The sequence below is a fragment of the Haemaphysalis longicornis genome, unplaced genomic scaffold, assembly GCF_048455015.1.
Source record: "Haemaphysalis longicornis isolate Haplotype H1 unplaced genomic scaffold, Haemaphysalis longicornis Haplotype H1 scaffold_4, whole genome shotgun sequence".
Lineage (NCBI taxonomy): Eukaryota > Metazoa > Arthropoda > Arachnida > Ixodida > Ixodidae > Haemaphysalis > Haemaphysalis longicornis.
The window spans coordinates 109,536,606-109,556,829 of NW_027526361.1; positions in this window are offsets into that span (position 1 = coordinate 109,536,606).

Here is a 20,224-nt window from a genome sequence, read left to right on the forward strand (position 1 = left end):
TGATGACCTAATATGACCTACTGTATTTTGCACGAAGGCGCCTTCTTTTAGGATGGACGAGAGGTGGAGTGCTGGCTTTATGTCGTTAATGTCGGCAGTTTGATTCTTTCCGGGCGTGTCCTTTTTTTGAAGCTCGGTTGGCGGTTTTGGAGACTGAAAATGAATATTTCGGCAGAAGAAACGCCACTGACTGAGGAATAATCGTCAAACAACGTACAACACAAGCAGATAGCTCCTTCACTGGGTCTGTTTACTGAACGCTGCCATTAATTATGGGTATGGAGGTTCAGGTGATTGATTGTGGGGGTTTAACGCGCCGGCCCTACACAGGAGGGCAGCGGGTAAATTTTGACCACCTAGGGAACCTTTACGTGCGCCGAAATCTCGATCACACGGGCGTTTTCGCTTTTCGCCTCCATCAGAAAAGCGGCCACCGCGGCCGGGATTGAACCCGCGTCCTTGGGCTCAGCAGCTCAATGTCATACCCACTGAGCCACCACGGTGGGTCAAGGAGGTTCAGTTAGCCACACTGAGAGCAACCCAGCGGTGACGCTGTGGCGGGCGGCGTCTTAATATTTTCAAGAGAGAGAGAGAGAGAGAGAGAGAGAGAGAGAGAGAGAGAGAGAGAGAGAGAGAGAGAGAGAGAGAGAGAGAAAATAAACTTTATTGCGATACGTAGTTAGGAGGGGGCGGTGACCGGTAGTTGCAGTTTGCCGGTGACCGAGGCAGCCCGTTCCGTCAGACTTGTTTGCATCTGCGGGTCGGAGCTGCCCAGCGCCGCCTCCCATTGCTCGGTGGTACGGATTAATGGGAAGGGGTCCTTGTTGCATGCCCACATGGTATGGATGATGGTGTCTTTCAAGCCACATGCGGGGCAGTTGGGGGACTGATACAGTGTGGGATGAATTAGGTGCAGTTTGGCGCGACAGGACAAAGTATTTGTTTGCATGAGGCGCCATAAGCGTTCTTCAGAGTGAGAGAGGGTAGGATGAGCCGGCGGGAATATGCGGCGGGCGAGGGGGTAATGCTCAGTTATTTCCCGATAGCTAAGCAAGCTGTCTCGGGCTGATCGGGCTCCGTGTAAGGGTACGAGGCTTCGGCCTGCTCGGACAGTGAGTTCTCGAGCTGCTTTGTTGGCTGCCTCGTTGCCCCCCAGCCCTGTATGGGCAGGAGTCCAGATCAGCTCCAAGGGGTCGGTAGGGGGATTTTGAACAATAATTTGAAGTGCCTGAGGAGAGGTGGTACCTCTGGCAAAGTTTTGAATGGCCGTTTTCGAATCAGAGATGATAATTGTGGGGGTTGGCCGTTGCGTTAGTGCTAGGGCGATTGCCGCTTCCTCCGCCGTTGCCGGATGACGGGTGCGTATTGTGAGGGAGGTGAGGGGTGGGGAGTTAGGGCTGAATATTGCTGTGACAGCGTACGCGTCGTGATGTCTATAGTTTGCTGCGTCTACGTAGAGGGTGCTCGGCTTAATGGGATATTTCTCAGTCAAGGCCCGTGCTCGCTGTTCCCTGCGTGTCTTGTTGTGCACTGGGTGCATACTGCGTGGGAGAGCGCGGATGCAGAGGTGCGCATGAACGCTTGGAGGAATGGGGACTTTGGGATCAGTGATGGGCGGAGCTCGCAGATTTAATCTATGCATGATCTGTCGACCAGTGGATGTTGTCGATAGGCGCTTAAGTTGATTGAGTTGATGGGCCTCGACTATTTCTTCTGCAGTGTTGTAAACGCCCAGCTGTTCTAATATGGCAGTGGGAGTGCTGTGGGGTAACTGCAATGCCGTCTTGTATATCCGGCGAATGAGACCATTAATTTTTGCCAACTCTGCTTCAGAGGGATTGAGGTATGGCAGAGAATACGTAATACGGCTTATTACAAACGCCTGTATGAGGCGGATTCTCTCTGCTTCTTTAAGGCCTTTGTTGCGAGCGGAAATTCTGCGTAATATGCCCATGGTTTGAGTTACCTGGGATTTTAATCGTGTTATAAAGCAGGTGTTCGCGCGGTTGCGCTGGAGAGTAAGGCCCAGAGTTTTAATGCTAGGCATCTCCAACACTTCCAAAGAACGTTCAAGAACACATATCCAATTTAAACTTATAGAAATATTTGTGTTAAAAGGTTTTCACTAAGTGAATGAATGTTTCAGCAGTTGAGTAGCGCCGAGGTTTGTAGGTCACGTGACCAGGACATGGAATGCATTGTCACGTTTGTACGTACTGGCACCTTTCAGATTCCGGAAGGTGTAGTGCCAAATTAAAATTATTTCTGCCAATTTGTTTATGAATTGCTTGTGGTTATTGCACTATATGAAACGCTGGCTTTCATTAGAGCTAGAAAACATTTACTCGACAAAAATCGGTTGTCTGTCCTTTTAATACACTTAATTTCTTTCCGGCTGACACAGTTCGAAACGCTGGAACTTTTCCCCTATATAGTTCAACCAACAGCAGTGTTTAAAACAGCCAGGGAGTTCCGGATTTTGATTCCTCGTGCGCATGTGGTAAAAGACCGGCACCATGAGTATGTAAATGCTTGCGCATTCGTGAATGTCGAGAGCAACAATTTAGGCGACGATTTTGGTCTTGGTACCCAATTGCTTACGAATATGATGCTCCGGCGCCCTCACGAGAGAGGTGACATCTCTGGGTGCTCCATCGCCTCGAGTTAGTCTTCGTGTTCGTTATCGGCTGTACCTTGGAACTTGCACTTTGCGGCGTGTTTTACAATAAAACACAGTGTTTCCGAACTCCTAGATACTTAAAAGTTCGTCTTTGATCTATTCAGTTATTAATATACTTGATACGAGTTCTGTAAATAAAGAACATAATCTACCTATATTAGAAGGGTCCTTAGGAATGGTATAGTGTCTCCGCCCTTTGCCCAAGCGAGTGCTATCTTCTGAAAGAAGTGGGTTGTGTACGACCACTCGCTAATCTGGAAATAGCGGTTAGCGTCTCTGGTCTCTCAAGTTTTTATTAAGGGCCACAAGTCGATGAGTTGAGGCGTGCGCTTCTGTTTTTGCAGCAAGATATAGTCTAGCACATATGTTTTGAGCAATTAAATGGCAGGAATAAATGCTTTACTCAACAGATGCTGAGAATGACGGTCAGGCTCTGAATAATATAGGTGACCTGCACAAGATTACGGAATTATTGATTGCTTCAGTCTCCTTAGTTTTCGATGTTTGGTATCGTAGTAATGAAATGCGACTGTTTTCTGCACTGCCGTGGTAAAAGACAATGCTAATGAAGACAATAACCCGCAAGTACAGCTGCGTAAGTCATTGCACACTTAATATTACAGGTGTCTATTGGATTCATATATATAACCTTTCTTCTCATGAACAGCCCGTAGAAAAAGAGAAAATTCAAGAAATTGTTTAATGCAGTGTGTATTATTCGCTGTACGCGTACGCAGCGCAGAATATGTACCGTAATTACCCGATTCTAACACACACTTTATTTCTGGAAAAACAGGCCGAAAAATCGCATGCGCGTTAGAATCGGATACGAAACCGAAACTGCAGAAACAGCTGAAATTTCCTCCCACATATCGCCATCGCCATCTCAAGATGGCGCCAAAGCTTTTAGCAACAATTTTTCGGATCTTGGCGCCTAGAGTTTTCTATCGGCGTTCACAGAAATCGTCAAAATATTCCACTTGCGCGCTTGATAACAGCAGTGGGAGCAGCGGCAACGAAGCTGCGCCGCTTCCACGGCTTACGAGCGGCTTCGACGCGTTCACAACGAGCGGTTCGCTGAAGCGTGCGCCTCTGGAAAAGCTCGCGGGATGGGTGTGCGAGGCGTGGGCCACGATCCCATCGACCATGGTTGAACATTCGTTCAGAAGTGTGGCATAGCGAACGCGCTTGATGGCACCGAGGACGAGATGTCGCGGTCAGCGGAAGGCAACAAAGGAGCTCTCGGAGAGCGACGAGGAGTGAGATGCGTGAGATTACTTCGGGAAATAAATCGCCCGTTTCTCGCGCATTCGTTTTTCTTGCTCACAAAGTTCCGTGCGCGTTACAATCGGAGGTGCAATTTTTTTCGGTTTTTTGTCTGGAAAATCGGGTGCGCGTTAGAATCGGGGGCGCGTTAGAATCGGGTAATTACGGTAGTTGACTATATAGCTCAGAAGTCATGTACCTGCAGGAAGGTCCTAGTGCCAACCAAATCGAACAACTTTTTTTGTTCAGATATCTAGTTGCTTGGCGTCGACCTCGTGACCGCCACTCTCATATCTTCCAAGCGTAAATATTAGGTACATAATAGACGTGCTCCAGGCCACATGAGTCATCGCGACCGATGTCCTCCGCGGCGGCCAAGCGTGTTACAAACACTTCTAGCATTAGCAACATTAAAACTTTGGCAAGTTGGTGATGCATGTTGAAGCACAGCGCAAACGACAAGACGCAAGACGACAGAAGAGGACACACGCATACGCAAGAAGGACACACAGAGGGCAACGCTTCGTGTGTCGTCTTGCTATCGTCCTGTGTCTTGTCGTTTGCGCTGTGGTTCATCATCAACTTCTCAGCAAACATGCCAAGCACAGCTTTTCCAATTTTTTAGAGACAGTCAGTTGAAACCAGCACAGTAATCACGCCTTAACATCACTGGAACTCTGATATCTCCAAACATCAGTTAAGACGAAACTTTTTTCTCGTAATGCATTTAGCTCCCATAGGTGCTATGTATTCCCCCCCCCCCTTTATCTCGAAACGTTTGTTCGGGGGACCAAGGATATCTCGACATTTTGACAGAGAGGACACAAGCCAAATTCCGCTGCAGGCAGCTGATAAGGTCTCCGTTGGAATGCTTAGCTCTTACTACGCGCCCAACGCGGTTGTGAACGGCAAATTTACGCGGATTACGCACTGTACGATCCCGATGTTACCGGAATGCTGTCCAACGCCAACATCGTTGAGATAGTTGTGGACGACTTAGCTGATCATGCGGACGACGAGGAGCTTCGAGAAGTGCCTAGAACGGCAGAAACAAGAAAATTGCTGTGCTCTGCTGCGCAACAATGTAGAATGTCGCGGTGGCGATGCATACGATTGATGCGATTCGTTGAACAGCTTGAGAACGCCTTTCTGGGACCAAATGCGAACGCGAATATGCGAGCATCACGCTGTCCTTATTTCTGCAATATTAAAAGTTTGTCTTTTGTGTGAGTTATTTTGCGTTTAATACGAATGCTCCCGTGTGTAGTGGTGCTTTTGTTACCAGCACTAGCTCTTATATCCGTGACCTGGCCACAAATATTCGGCACTTCGCTTAACTCGAAACTCCACTTATATCGAAATTTTTAGCGGAGGTTACGACGCCGAGTTAAATAGGGATATGGTAATTGTGTTCCCGAATCTATGTACAACCTACTAATTTTACGATAATAATACCAGCTGACAATTAAAATCTGCGCATCTCGTGCAACTACATGGCCACGTTGCTATGGCGTTGTTATGGCATTTTGCTTGTCTTCACATAACAGCACTTCGGGACAATAACATTGACGTCTTTTTGGTTTGTTTGTGCGCTAATGTAGAGCAGGGTCTTTTTTACAAGCTCTGTTGTGGTCACTAACGTCCTCACATAGCTCCTCAATAGTGTAGTCATTGCGGTGATCACGAAGCGCTTTTCTATTTCAAGGACAGCCCTTCGTACGCCTTCCAGAAAGTAAGGTTTTTTGTGCCGGCGCATTCATTTGCACTTGTCAAAGCAAGAGCGCTCCTTTTACCTGTCGTGCCTCAGGCTATACTGCTGTTTCACCAGGTCAGCACCATGGCTGGACGACGATGCACGGACGGAGGCCGCTACCATCATCAACCGCACAAAGCTCGAACCCGAGCTGTGGCACAAGGACGGTCCAAGCTCGTGGTGTAGTGCCAAGCAGCTCCAGGCGTTCATTGGTGCCCTCCCACACAAGGTTCTGACAGCCTTCCAGGGCTGGACGCTGGTAGCGAAAATCCACAGGGAGCACTTCCCGGGCTGGCCGCTTTACGACTCGCTCTTGAACCTACACAGTCAGTTCTTTTTGCTGGTGGACTACGACTACTGGAAGAATTCCTTTTACGTGCACCCGGCCGTCTTGACAGAGCCCGTGTATTTCGACAACGGGCCTGAGCACATCAACCACGGTGGCCTGGGATTTTTGTTGGCTCGACACCTGGTCAGGACGCTCGACGTCAAGGTGATAAAACCAGTAGCACGCGAGCATACTACTTCTGGGTGTTCTAGGTGGTCGCGTGTTATTGGTTTACCTGTGAAAGAAATGTTACACCGAATCTGGTGGGACAGGATAAGTAGGAGACAAACACTTGCGTTTGGGTTTGTCTCCTCTTCTTTCTGTCCCGTCTGACGCGCTGTTGTTTTCTTAAAGTTATGTACCAACCAGCAGCCCAAGTTTCTACCCTTGTAGTGGATTGCATTCGGGTTGGCGTTAGCGCGCTTTGAAACTTTGATCATGAGTATATCCATTTTATAAGGTTTATTTTCAGTATACAACATCCAGGATGTTCTTCTCACGTGACAGCGTGTAACACACCTTACATGCCACAAAAAGTGAATTGTATGGCAAAAGTGGCCCTTCCAACCACTAGAACAAAAATTGGAGCGAGTTTGGAGTGAATGTGGTTGCTTCAAGGAAGTGAACGGTGGCAGCATATTATACGCTATCGAGGACACCGATAATGCAGGGATGTTGGGGCTTGATCTACAAGAAATTAGCTGACGGCGGGAGAATCAGCGACAGGTCACAATCGTTGTAATGAAGCTAAGCACTTGGGAGAAGTTCAATATAGCAGAAAGTGATTCCCAGTTACGATGCTGAGGGTGTGGATAGGTTTTACAGGCATGTCCAGTTTGGTGTGGCAGATTGCGATTTCCACCTACAATGCTGAGGGTGGGGACAGTATTTATTGGCATGCTAAGAGAAATATAACCGAAAGCGATTTCCGGATACGATGCTGAGGGTGCGGACAGTTTTTACAGGCGTGTGTGATGAAGTATAGCAGAAAGCGAGTTCCAGATATGATGCTGAGGGCGTGGACAGCTTTTACAGGCCTGTGGAGACAAATATAGCAGAAAGCGATTTCCAGATACGATTCTCAGGGTGTCGAAAGTTCGTACTGGCATTTCGAGTGAAATATAGCTGAAAGCAATTTCCAGCTACGGTGCTGAGGATATGAACAGTTTTTACAGGCATGTGCAATGAAATATAGCAGAAAGCGATTTCAAGATACGATGCTGAGGGTATGGAAAGTTTTTACAGGCCTGTCAAGTAAAATATGGCAGAAAGCGATTTCCTGATATGATGATGAGGGTGTGGGCTCTTTTGAGGGTGTGGGATCTAGTCGGTAATGAATAAGGTAGAAGAACAATACATAATGCAGAAGACTTTAATACAGAACGAGGAGAGATGCGTGTAGTCGAAGCTGTACTGGGAAAATCTGGAACAGAAAATAGGAATTGTCAAGGTGATAAGGTGCTAGATTTTGCGATAAAAAACTGCAGATAAGGAACACATTTTTCTGCAATCGAGGAAACAGCAAGTGGGTATAGAAAAGACCCAAGTGTGGAATAAAATAAACTGCATTCTTAATATCAATGCGTTTATCGTATGAAGAGTTTGGGTGGCAGGCAATGCAAAGAGCAGTGATCACAGGACGCGCAGGAGCAGAGTTAATGCAAATCTGGATTTGGCAAATAAAAGTAAAAAAAGAAAACGTGCCACCTGTAAAGACAGGTCGCAAGAGTATAGAATATTGCGTAAAGAAAATTGTGGCCTCACGCGGAGGGCGTGACACCATCATAGGCGGACCGGATGAAGAACCAACTGCAGTGAACTCCCGTAAAGACGAACTCGAAGAGGCCATGATGGTTTGTTCGTCTTATCAGAACTACGTCTTATCAGAAGCCCTCCCCAAAAAAAAATAATTGGCAGCATGCCCAGGGACATGCAAATATTTTTCTTCGAGACGCTGAATGAAGGAGATGCACACTGAAGGAAAAAGACAAAAAATCATTTATTTGAGTGCGCAACGTGATAGAAGACTGTTTTAAGGGCTCTTGCCTGGTTTTATGCAGTCCAGGAGGCGACGGAGAGCGTACACCCGCTACCTCGAGACACAACGCAGCAGAGACATAGAGGGAACTACACGCTTTCTCGGCGGTGATGCGGTGGTACTCTCGACGCGAACCGAACTCGCATGCTACCGCTGAGAAACAGCATTGGTCAGAAGAGCTTCTACGTTCGCGAACAGGATGTCGCCGTCGCCGCTTCTTTTAAGTTCTTTTATCCCCCTAGTTTTGCGCCTGTCTCCTCTAGAGCAGAGCGGCAACAAAACTCGACTTCGCTCGTTTTTTCCCCTTTATTTTGCCACTGGCTCCGAGCTTTGAAGTTTGGGAGAAGTGGTAGCTCTATCCGCGTGTCTTTATTTTTTGGTACGTGCCTTCCTCCGTGGCGCGAAATCAGTTCGCGCTGTGGGTTTCTTTTATTGTTCTTCCGGTCGCGTGAATACCCCGCCGTACCCCGCCAAGGCTGCCATGTTCAGTACACAGAATCGCCAGCAGTAATGGTCGCCCGGAAGTTGCTCGTCTTAACCGAAGAGTACGTGCAAGGCCGTTCGTGTTAAGGGAAGGTTTTTCTGCATTGGGTCGATGGAAAACCAAACAAGCGTCCCCATGTTGTGCGGCATAAGCGAGAATTCGTCTTAACGGAGTTCGTTTTAGCGGGAGTTCTCTGTACAATAATCCTGCAGTGAGCAGCGAACGGGGGTGCAAAAGGTCGAGGAAAAAAAACTGTGGTTGATTCCTCTGTCATAGGAATCGGTAAAGCACGAAAGTGAAATGCGCAGTGAAATCTGCAGCGAAAAAAGCATGATTTGCGGGATGGCGGCTGTCTTTTCGGTTTTGGTGGGCGAGCGACGTCGTGCTAGCGGGTCGCTTCAGGAAACGTGCGACCACTTTGGCCCTGCTTCGTGGCTTGTACGGCAGACGGTTTCGTTGCGACGAGCTCAGCTTGTGGAACGCAAGAGGTAGAATTTGTAGCTTGAACCGTGAACGCGCGAACGCGTTCCGCTTCGCGCTGGCGTTTCCCGCATTAACTTAAATCAGTCGGCGTTCGCGCCATTCGCCCGTCGGCGTCGCTACGACGCAGCTTACGCCAACTGTCGACGCTGGTTAGCGTCATGATGCTCTACTTCACTTTACCTCTCCTAGACGGCAGCACCAGCGGCGTTTCTCCTGTGTTCGTTGTCCTGGCGTCATTTCCGTGACGGATATGACGCCATCGAAATCTTGGTGTATCCAGGAATACAACGCTCATGTGTTAAAATGAGCTAAATATATAAGGAAACGGAGGAACCTATTAAAAAAACACACGAATGTTAAAACATTAACAGCAATACAGCAAACGTATTGGTGCGTTTTTAAACAAAAGAAAAACAGGAACCATAACGTTCAAGCTTACAGCAGGAAACATTAACCACAGGTTGAAGCTCAAGGAAAACGGAAATGCTTGTTTTTGCCAGACATGTAATGTATGCATGCACTAAGAACCGATATTCGCAGCCTAAGGAAGAATATTGTATGGGGATTAACGTAGTATTATACTGAGCTCTATACTCCAAGGACCTTAGCCGAAAGAATGGCGTCGAAAGGAATAGCTTCATCTATAACGTTCCAGCGGTGCCTAAAATAAGGTGGAAAAGCTGCTCAAGGGAAGATAGAGGAAGCGTAGAATGGGGCGTTGCAATAACAGCGGATCTAGTAGAGTATTGTGGTGATGTCGCACTTAGAAAAGCTATCAAAATTGGTGTCCGGATATCTCTTAACGTAAATGTACCACTAGGCTGTAAAATTGCCGACATACCGTAAAAACCCGCGTATAATACGAACCCACGTATAATACGAGGTGTAATTCGGGGACAGCAAAATCAGAAAAAAAGTTTTCATCCGCATTTATATGCGGATGAAAACTTTTTTTTATGCTCTTTTTTACTGTGCTTTTTTTTACTTTTTTTACTGTGCTCTTTACGAGGTAAAGAGCACAGAAAACATTTATTTGCACTGCAGTTACCCTTCAACCCTTCAGTCATTGTCAGTTTTCGCTGGCACTGTCTCCCGACGTCCGTTCAGACATCGTCAAGTTCGCTGCCGCTGTCTCCGGAAGTCGCCTTGTTGGAAATGTCTTCCCACAGAAAGGGGTCCTCAGTGCCATCAAGGGCGTTCGAGATGCCGCATTTCTTAAAAGAGCGACTGACGAGCTCCTCTGGGATGCTGGCCCACGCATCCGCGATCCAGCCACAAAGCTCCGCTGGAGAGGCCCGCGTCAGCCATTCGGTAGCTGTCACTTACGGGTCTCCTGACCTCATCCACTCTTGGTAGCAGGACCTGATGCAGTCTTTGAAAGGCTTGTTGATGCAAACGTCTAGCGGTTGCAGCTGGGATGTCATTCCTCCTGGAATGACAATGAGTTCGGTGCGGGGTTCGCGCAACAACTTCTTCACTGAATCAGCCAGGTGGCAGCGAAAGGCGTCCAACACGACCACTGACGGGAACCCCTAACAGTGCTCCAGGCCGCCGACACCACACAGACTTTATCCAGTCAAGCACCAGTTGCTTTCTCCACCCGCGAATGCTGCCTTCGGTGACGCCGAACTGCCGTCCTGCGGCGCAATTCCTGATGGTCTTGGCACATAAAATAACTTTTCTTTTAATTGCCGCTGAATGCTGCCTTCGTGCACCCAACATATCGTGATAGACTTGCGGTGAACGTGCCGATCCTTCGCGTGGTCAAAACAATCAAAATGGCGCTGGCTGAGAGAAGCAGCAGCCAGCTCATCGCAACTGCAAGATGGCCCACCCTCCGCTGAAACCAAAACCGAAAGTGCAAATTTTCTGCTGAAAACTTTGGGATCCACATATAATACGAGGCACAAATTGTACATAGTAAAATTGGGAAAAAAACCTCGTATTATACGCGGGTTTTTACGGTAAGTGTAATTCACAAGAAGTGTGATGTCAAAGATCAATTTTCAGGCTCACCAGTCTACTCTGTCGCAGTTCTGTTGTTTACCAAGACGTTAGTTAACCGTGGAAATTACAAACGAGGTTTAAAACCGCTCAGGGAACCGGTTAATTTAGGAAAAGCTACTCACCAATGGGTCTAATTCATGGTAACCTGCAAATTGAGTAATCTGCGAAGTACAATCAACCCCTTTGCATTAGATTTATATATTTAGGAGGAGCATTTCATTCAACAGACGTCGTGGCAGCGACAGAAGCACAAAAAGGAGAGGGAAGAGACGTACTTTGGGCTTCTGAACAACAAGACACTGCAAAAAAAAAAAAATTCCGTATTTTTACGGACAAAGCCTGCGTAAAAAACGTAAACTGCTTCCAAATTTCAGAAAACGTAGGAAGTGTCCGTAATCCGGAAAAAAAGCCTCCTTAAAAACGTAGACAGTTTTCGTATTTCAGAAAACGTAGGGAGCTTCCGTAATTCGACAAAAAGAATGAGGAAAACAAAATTTTATCTGGCTTATAGAAGCAAGGTTCTGGCACAGAAGAGTTGGGGTTGCACATTTAGTATTTTGCTTTCTGTTTAAAGACCAACTGAGAGGTGGCGCTACGTGTCCACGCGGAATTCTGCGAGACGGGTGCGTATGAACTTGGACCAGACGACACGAACAGTTTCGCCACTCCAGCCTCTCCTTTTACCTGTGTAGACAGCATAATTGGTCCTTGATTATTTTGTGGCCTTATATTTATCATTATTTTTCAGTAGAGTCTGTCGGTAAAAAAATTGGCCGCGTATCTGCTCCTTTCGTTGCAAATGTCGTCAAAAGACGATAGTCTTTGTAGACATTTGCCAAGGAAATGCCCCCCTTCGCTTTCCCGCTCACCTCTCATGCTGTTCCTGTTCTGTCGCGCTCATCCCAAGGTAAACACACTAAAGCTTTGCTCAAGGTGATTTGAATTTACCGCGTTCCATAGCCACAGGCGGGGTTCCTCGATGCCAGCGCTGCAGTACGGCGGAGACGCGCGTGAATCGAGGCGGCCGATTTCAAGGTTTATAGAACCGCGTTGCCGTGCTCCACGTGCGTTCCAAGCAGAACGTGAAACCTAGCTAGTGGAACCTTTCTTTGCTGTTGCCGCGTGATTTCTCATATGCCGCCCGGAGGTGGCGCGGGCATCAGCAGGCGGTACGCGTTGTTCTGCAGTAGATGTAGAATATCATTTGCTATCGAAAAACCAAGCATCCAGGAATTTTTAAAATAAAGGAACACTGTAAATATCCCTTGTGTACTAATTTCCAGTCTTATATTTGCGTAATGTCTTTTTCTTGGTCAAGAAAAAAAGTTGATAAGTATGAACATATAAACTGGGCTTAGACGTTTACATTTGGCTGTGAGTATATACGACTATTACGCAGGAAGCATTTTACTTTGGCCGGGTGGCTGAATCGAGTTACAGACAGACAGACCAAAATTTATGGGTTTAAGTAGCACAAGAAAGACTATCGTCTTTGAAAGATCCCAGGCTGCGTTTCGAGCCTTGGTCCTTCGGACGTGTGCTATACCACGCCGCGCGCATATGAGCCGCGACGGGAAGCGGAGCGATACAATTTGTTCATTTTTTTTCCTTCAGACTACTTGCGTAGCCTCCACAGCGTTGCACGTTGTGCATAAAATGGGGTATAATGGAAGCTTGATTGGGAAACGGCAGGGATGCAAGTAAGGGGAGAATACTTGAGCCAGTGTAGATTTGCGGATTTCATAGGCTTGTTCAGTATATCAGGATAAGACATGCAAACGGCGTTTCGAAAGTGTAAAAGTAGGAATTAATGTTTAACAGGGACACCGAAACCAATCCCTTCGACTTGCATGAAATGCTAGAAAAGGTAGATGATACAACTGTGTTAGGAAAGGTGTAAGGGCTGAAAATATCGGTAATACAGTGAAACCTAGACGTAACGAAGTTGACAAAAGTTCGTAATTTTTCGTTACATGCAGGTTTTCCTTACATGCAGTGTTCGACCTAAGGCTCGCGTGAATGAAGCAGAAACGAAGGCAAAACTCTAGACGTCAGTTAAGGCGAACATAGCCCTTCATAAATTTATTTCACAGCTTAAAACTGCGTGAGTTGTGCTTGGTACCTTTCGCACGAGCTTAGACACTACACGGCGCTACAAAAAAACGAGGTCACTTACCCCAGTATTAACCAATGTAACTTGAATACCATTTCTGCCCTTTGACACTTTTCCTCAACGCTTTTCAAGAACCAAACGTGTTGCTGAAAGAGCGCCTTTTTGCGAACCTAATGCTCTTCAACGCACTCGAAAATTGTTGTGAGGGTGCGAGCTGGGATAGTGTACCAGGCGGCAACATTCTTCTTTCTCGCCGGCGGAGACACCATTTAAAATTGCGCGCTTGTCTTGAAACGACACGACTTTTCGTTTTCTGGCAGCAGAATTGATCAAATGCAAACCGATACCCCAGTTAACAGTGGAGACGCGCGACTACACGCCGACGGCAGCTTTTCTGATCGAGACGAAAAGCAAAAACGCCCGTGTGTGCGTACGAGATTTCGGCGCACGTAAAAGATCCCCAGGTGTTCAAAATTTATCCGGGGCCCTCCACTACGGCGCTCCTAATCACCTGCGGTGCGTCGGCGCGTTAAACCTTACAATCAATCAATACACGCCGACGGGACGGTCTAGCACCTCAACTCATTAGTCTGGAAACAAAACCGCAAGTGGAAACGCGCGGACGTTTTCGTTAAAGGTAATTACGTTAAAGGTAGTTACTCGTGTGAGAACGTGAAGGGTAGTCACTCATGCTAGCTGGTGTGGTGTCACGCTACCCAAGTAAAAACAGAAGTTGGTGCTGCGTTAGCCCCAAGAGATGGCACTAGCCGTTCCGATATCGTTATCATAACTAATTTCGTTCTTAGGCGATTCCAGACGTTTTAGTTGCTGCTGGCTCCTTACAGTTGTGCGCTAAATTAGGTACGCTAAATTAGTTCGCTTCTATGGCTGATTTTTGAGCAAAAGCCCAAAAAACAATGACTGATCATCTTGCCGACTTTGTTAAATCAAGGTCAACCACCGCAACATTTCGTTACATAGACGTCGCAAACACATGTGCTTCAAAGGGGGTGGCAACGGGGAATACAAAAACGTAGTTAAACCAGGAGTTCTTTACATAGAGGTTTGTTTCATCCAGGCTTAACTAACACCTTATTATTAATCCTGTTCCTGTTCCTATTAATCATAAAAAACACATTTCCACCTGGTTTCTGTACGCCCACTATAGGTCTTCCTTCGAAAACATGCCGTAACTCTAGATGTGATTTCGTCTTCATGACGTGGTGGCAGTGTTCTATTTTTCATTAGCTTTTATTTTGCTGGTTTCTTCCTGCCTCAGGGCATCTTCCTGGACGCTAACAGGCGTCGTCGTAACTGGCTGTCAAAAAAGAGCTGGCAAGTTCTGCAGGCAAAAGTTGCATGTGCCGGAAACAGCGACGTTCTCGCAGAGATTGCCGCAATCGAGGTCGCCCTCGAAGCTTACAAAAACAACTTAAGGCAAGTTGAACCTGTTCTATTTTGCAGCAAGTTCCGGGATGGTTTGTAAGGGGAAGCGTTTCGACATGTATGATTCTAAAAAAATGGCTCCAATCCACACTGTGAAGGTGGTTGGAAAGCAAAGCTGTAAACAAAAAGCACAACAATTGCCCATGCGACGTCACTTGAATTCACACACGGGGCTACAAAGAGTAAAAATAGAGATTATGCCTGCCGTTACCCAGAATTTGGAGGGGCGGCGTCGCGAACGCAGAAGCGTCGGCCACGGCCGGGCTAGAGCGGCGGACGCCGCCGCTGTAGACCGGCCGTGCGTCGGCAGAAAGAAAACGGCGAGGAGCGTCATTCGAAGGGTGAGACAGCGGAACCTAGCCATCCTGATTTGCTAGCTTGGGGCGACATCACCGCGCGACATAAGCGCGGACACCGAAACAAATGGGCCCGTGAGCTTAGTGATTCACATTTATACCTATTTAAACTGGTTTGTTTAGTAAGATTGAGAATTGAGAGAAAGCTGAGGGAACTCTGATAATCGTTATTTATCAGAACCAGTAGCTCCTTTAACCTTCTGTCATACGTGTTAAAACGCAACCGAATTGTTATCCACCAATTTAGAAAACGGAGTCACATTCATGGCAAGCAGTGCGCAAAAGGTAGTGTTTGTTTAGCGGCCAGATTTCTGTATGTGGTCTCTACATTTTGTTTCCGTGCCCTGCAAACCAACATTTAACGTATCTTTCCCGTACGACCACTTAATTGCGTCGTGTTCGGGTTACCCAGGAGGTGCTGTCGAACAATTTGATAACGCCGTGCGAACGAAGCGCGCAATGGACGCGAAATAGCGCCTAAGCAGGACCAAAACAACCCTCTCTAAAGCAGACGACAAAGCCGGGTCGCGCCGATGCGCCCGCCGACATGAGAGCGTGGGGAACGGTGGGCAAATTCGCCGCGCCATCTACACTGCTCCGTGAGTGAAAATCGCCCTTCCTTCCGCAGAAAGTGTTCACAAAACTGAAATCCACAAAAGAAGGTCCGCAAAACATGCTGATAAGGGTGTTTATCATTACAGGGGGTCCTCAAATGCGTTTTGAGTGCACTAAATGAACTAGCGCAATCGTTAGATAGGGTGGTCAACGTCATCTGTGCCAAATATAACTTTTTTGCGTGCAACGAAAAGTTTACGACTACGTTGCAAAGTTTTGCGCCGCGTTCTCACCATTTCGTGGGTGTTTTTGGGTTCTGCCATCTTCCCGCATGTACGTCATCGATTCTCCCATGTGTGTCACGAAGCAGAAATCTTGCAATGGGACGGCTTTTTCTCACACTTCCGGCGAACAGAAGCGGCGTCTGCTCAGCGTCGACTGGTCGTGGCGGCGCCTTTGGTTAGCACTTCCTGCAGCGCGCTTATAACGCTATCGTGTTCGCCCAGATTTCTTTTTTTACTTGATTACCGCGCTTCTCGTTGAGGCCCGTTGGCTAGGCCGACACAACGACGACACGACGGGGACGCCGATTTCCGAGTTGGCAGACCGCCTTATCACACGGCGGCGACACGAACACGACGGCCGATCGGAAGTCCGCGTGGTGTGAATGGCTCGCTGACCGAAGACGGCGACAAAATCGATCGGCCGCACCTTCGTCAGGAATCCATCAAGAAGCGAAAATTGCGCCCCGACAACATTCGTGGCATAATGAATGCGGCTCTGGTCTGTTACTTCGTAGAGTGTAATAAACATATTGTAAGGGCCATGAGGTTCATACAACTCAAAACTTCCGCTAACGTGATCCGTACGTCGGCTTACGATGCTTCAGCCGTTCCCTTTGGCGGCAATTCGTTTTCCGGAGTTACAAACTGCATATTCGTGTGCGACTAGAAAGCTTTTAGATAATACAAGGTCACTTAGGAGCAAATGTGCAGTTACGGACGGTTTATTAGGTAATGAGGAATCAATATCGTGCAAAGTATTTAGCGCAAAACGTCAAAAGCCCGGTGAGCACTATTCCCGCATTGGCGAAATCGCAGCCGCAGCCTGAACAGTGCTGTCGCTGGAAATCATGTAGGGTGGGGCTTTATATAAATTTAGCGCCCAACTGTAATTCAAGAAATGCTCAGTTAACCAGCCACGAACCCTTGAACTCAGCTAGAAAACATTGGTGCAACGCAAAGGGCGGGTCTCAAGGTAGTATGCATGTTATTTCCGCGCATCTCCCAGTCTTTAGTGGCGCAGTAAACTAGAGCCTCGCGCCCACGCAGTCAAAGTCGCGGGTTCAACTTCCGGGAGGGTGTTCTTTTCTTTTTTTTCTGCCTTCTAAGTGGCATGGTTTAGGAATCGTATTCGCGAATCCAAAACAAAACTTTCTGGTTGAACTGTGGAACTACAATATCAAACGTCAATGTATCGTTTGTAATAGGTACGATTTGTTCAGTTCTAAACGCGTGCTTTGCATATATAGGTGGTATTCACTGAAAAGTTTAGCCGGAGATTTCTTTGAGTTGGCAACACCGAAAACCGACATGACCGTGGCCACTGGGCCTACGCACGCGCTTTGCTCCCGCATCTCGCAGAAAAAAACACCAGCGTGCATCGTCTGCCGCATTTCAACCCGACTCTCGGTGGTGGCGTCAACAGATATATTATTAATTGCACTCACATCGTGTGGCGGCGTTCTGCTTGGACTCGAGCACTTCACATCCGTCTTTTCACCCGTGACGCCAACAGATATGAGTAATAGGAGTGACATTTTCAAGTGATGCTAGGACAGAATAGAGAAAATGGAAGATTAGGAAGGCGAGGGAAGAGTAGAGAAGAGTGGCTGCACTGTGGTTGATCCCGTCACTCCAACACGCCTCGAACAGTGCTGGCGGGCGTCATGCTGCGTCCGGAAGACGAGAAGCCTCGAATGGAACGGTGAAGCGTGGAGGCGAGCGGTCTTGCTGTGACGAGGAGCGAAGTCAGCGGCGGTTCCAACCACTTCGGAGTTCGCTGGACTGGAGTGTGGCCGACAGACTGGTACTGGGGAGCGAGAGATGGCACTCGAGGGCCCACACCAGCACGGCGAAAGACGGACGACATCCAAATCCAGGGCGGCGGTCCGCGCACACAACGGGCCGCCGAAACTAAGTCCCTCCGCCCGATGGCGAAAACAGCGCTACGCGATATCCGCAGTCTCCGTGGTACTTCGCGATACCCGCAGGAACACTTGTGGTACTTCGCTTAGAGTGATCGGAATAAACCCATGTTTCTCCACAAGGTAATGTTTTGATCTCGATAGAACGGCCTGATGCGTGTGCCGCCTTGATGGTGGACGCGCATTTCCGTTGCTAAGGCTACACACATGGTTCTCGGCATGCGCACCACGCCAGTGAATACAACCTATGGAAAGGCAGTTGTACTTTCAGGCAGTTGTACTTTGATACGCTCATCGGCATTGTTCAATGCCGATGAGCGTATTTTGCAGAATTGGTGTCTCTTTATATAGAATAACCATAGTCTCCGCCCAACCACCGAAACAAAACACAAGGTAGGCTTGGGGGTAGGGGAAGAAGGAGGGGGAATATAGGGCCGTGGCCGGCAACCCAAACCTCCGCACATCGCAGTTGGCAGCACTGAGCACCCATAAAAATGAACGAACAGCCTTTTTATGGAGAAAGGAGCTCCAGGCCATCAGGGAAAACGTGAGGGTGGAATAATTGTTTTGTGCAATTATATGCGCAGTCGAACAAAGGGCCAGGTGCGCACGACCCCTCAACTCACACTACTTTTCTGACCCCACTGGAAATATCCATTACGGTGTGCTTGCCTTGTAGTTGATAAACACAGATCGCGTAGAAGTTTCCCTGAAAGTAAGGACGACGGGAGAAATGCATTGCAAGACGCACTCTAAAAAAATGTCCCTGTGCCGTACCGTGCAACCCTTCGGCTGCTTTTTTGTTAAGGTTATAAATGTTCGGAACGGATAGGAATAACGGAATGGAATACTTCAACTGCTTCTGTACTTGCGTGTATGGCGTCACCACGGCACAACCTAGCTCGATAATGGTGTGAACGAGCGGCCAATTAATAAATATATAAGCCGACGTCGGTTCGGAAAGCGGGTACAGCCTTTGTCAAAATTTTCTAGGCCTAGCCAAAAGTGCACTGGCCGCAAAAAAATTCAATGTACAAGCTTACTTCCCGAGCGACGCTGAAACGTTTTCTGCCGGAAAGCTAGAGAAAATACCTTTCTGTCTTACTGTTTTAAAATAGTTTTGTCACATTTAAAGGTAAAGCATATTCTTTGAATTCTTTGGGGTCCAGTAGACTTAGGTTTGGCCTAGAAAATTTTGACAAGGGGTGTACGTGCTCACACTAGCAAATTTTCAGGCGATTCTTCAGCCTTTCGCTCACATATTTTAGACTTCCGTACGTACTGTTACGAATCGGCCCACGCCGCCGTATTTTTCCCGCATCAGCCACCACGTGGGAATCGACCACGTGCGCCCGCGTGTCGGTGAATCGTACTTTCGTGTCTCGCCATGCCGGGTCAGTCACCTCGCTTTGCAACGCGCCTCCGGCGGCTGCCCGCGGCACGCCCAGGCATTCTTGACGACGTTCGCCACACCCTTCAGGCACCTGGCGTTGGTGAGTCCCGCCTTGACATCCCCGGCTCAGACGTTTCGCTATCGGGCGATCAACATTCGATAGCGCGACCCCGGCACCTTTCAAGGACACTCTCTCCCCCCCTCTCGGACGCCACATGGGACGAAGCCATGGATGACTCACGAACTATGGAAAGAGCGTGTGGGTGTCTGTGATGTTCGTGGCGTGTTACTCTTAGGGGCGTTTTTTGGGTATAAATAGAAGCAGCACAAACGCTGAAATTCATTCCTGTCTGAGCAGCGAATCCATGCGGTCGCTCTGCTCGAGTCCTGTATTGTAACCTCGCCCGTCCGGGCATTGTATGTTTTTTTGGCTTCGGCTCACCTTTCGCTATGAAGTAAACAGTTACGTTATCCTACTGCTCTGGACTTCTTCACGGCTGCAACAGCGGCTGGCCGCTCGCATCATACACGCTACCCGTCGTATGTTGGAGGCCACGGAGAACGGATCGGGTGCCCCCGCCCGGTTGCAACACTGGTTGGCAGCGGTCGGATGACAACTTCGTGACACCTGGAGCCAGCGGTGCGAGACCCAACACTACGGACGTCAAGGCGGCTTCGGACTTCGCAGAGTTCACGACGGTCAAGGGTGAGTGCGGGACTTTTCTTCACTGAGTTTTACCAGGCTTCTGAGGATAGCTGGAAGGGCGTGTGTTTTTGTCGCGTGGGTTATTCGCGCAAAACATTTTTTGGAGCAGTGGGAAAGCAGTACTCTAGACCGGCCATGAATTTGAAAGCGTTGAAAAAACCGCAGTTGTTGGAGCTTGCAAAAGAGTTGCGCTTGGATGTTACGGACGCGCTGAGAAAGCCAGAGCTGATACAGGCTATACTCGCTGTTGGGGCTGACGATGACGAGCTGTCTGAGGGCATTAAGGCGATCAATGACAGGGAGACCGCTAAACGTCAGGCTGCAGAGGCAGAGGCTGAGCGCCAGCGTGAGGAACGCGAGAGGCAGAAACAGGAACGCGAAGATAGAAAGCGAGAACAGGAGCGACAGCA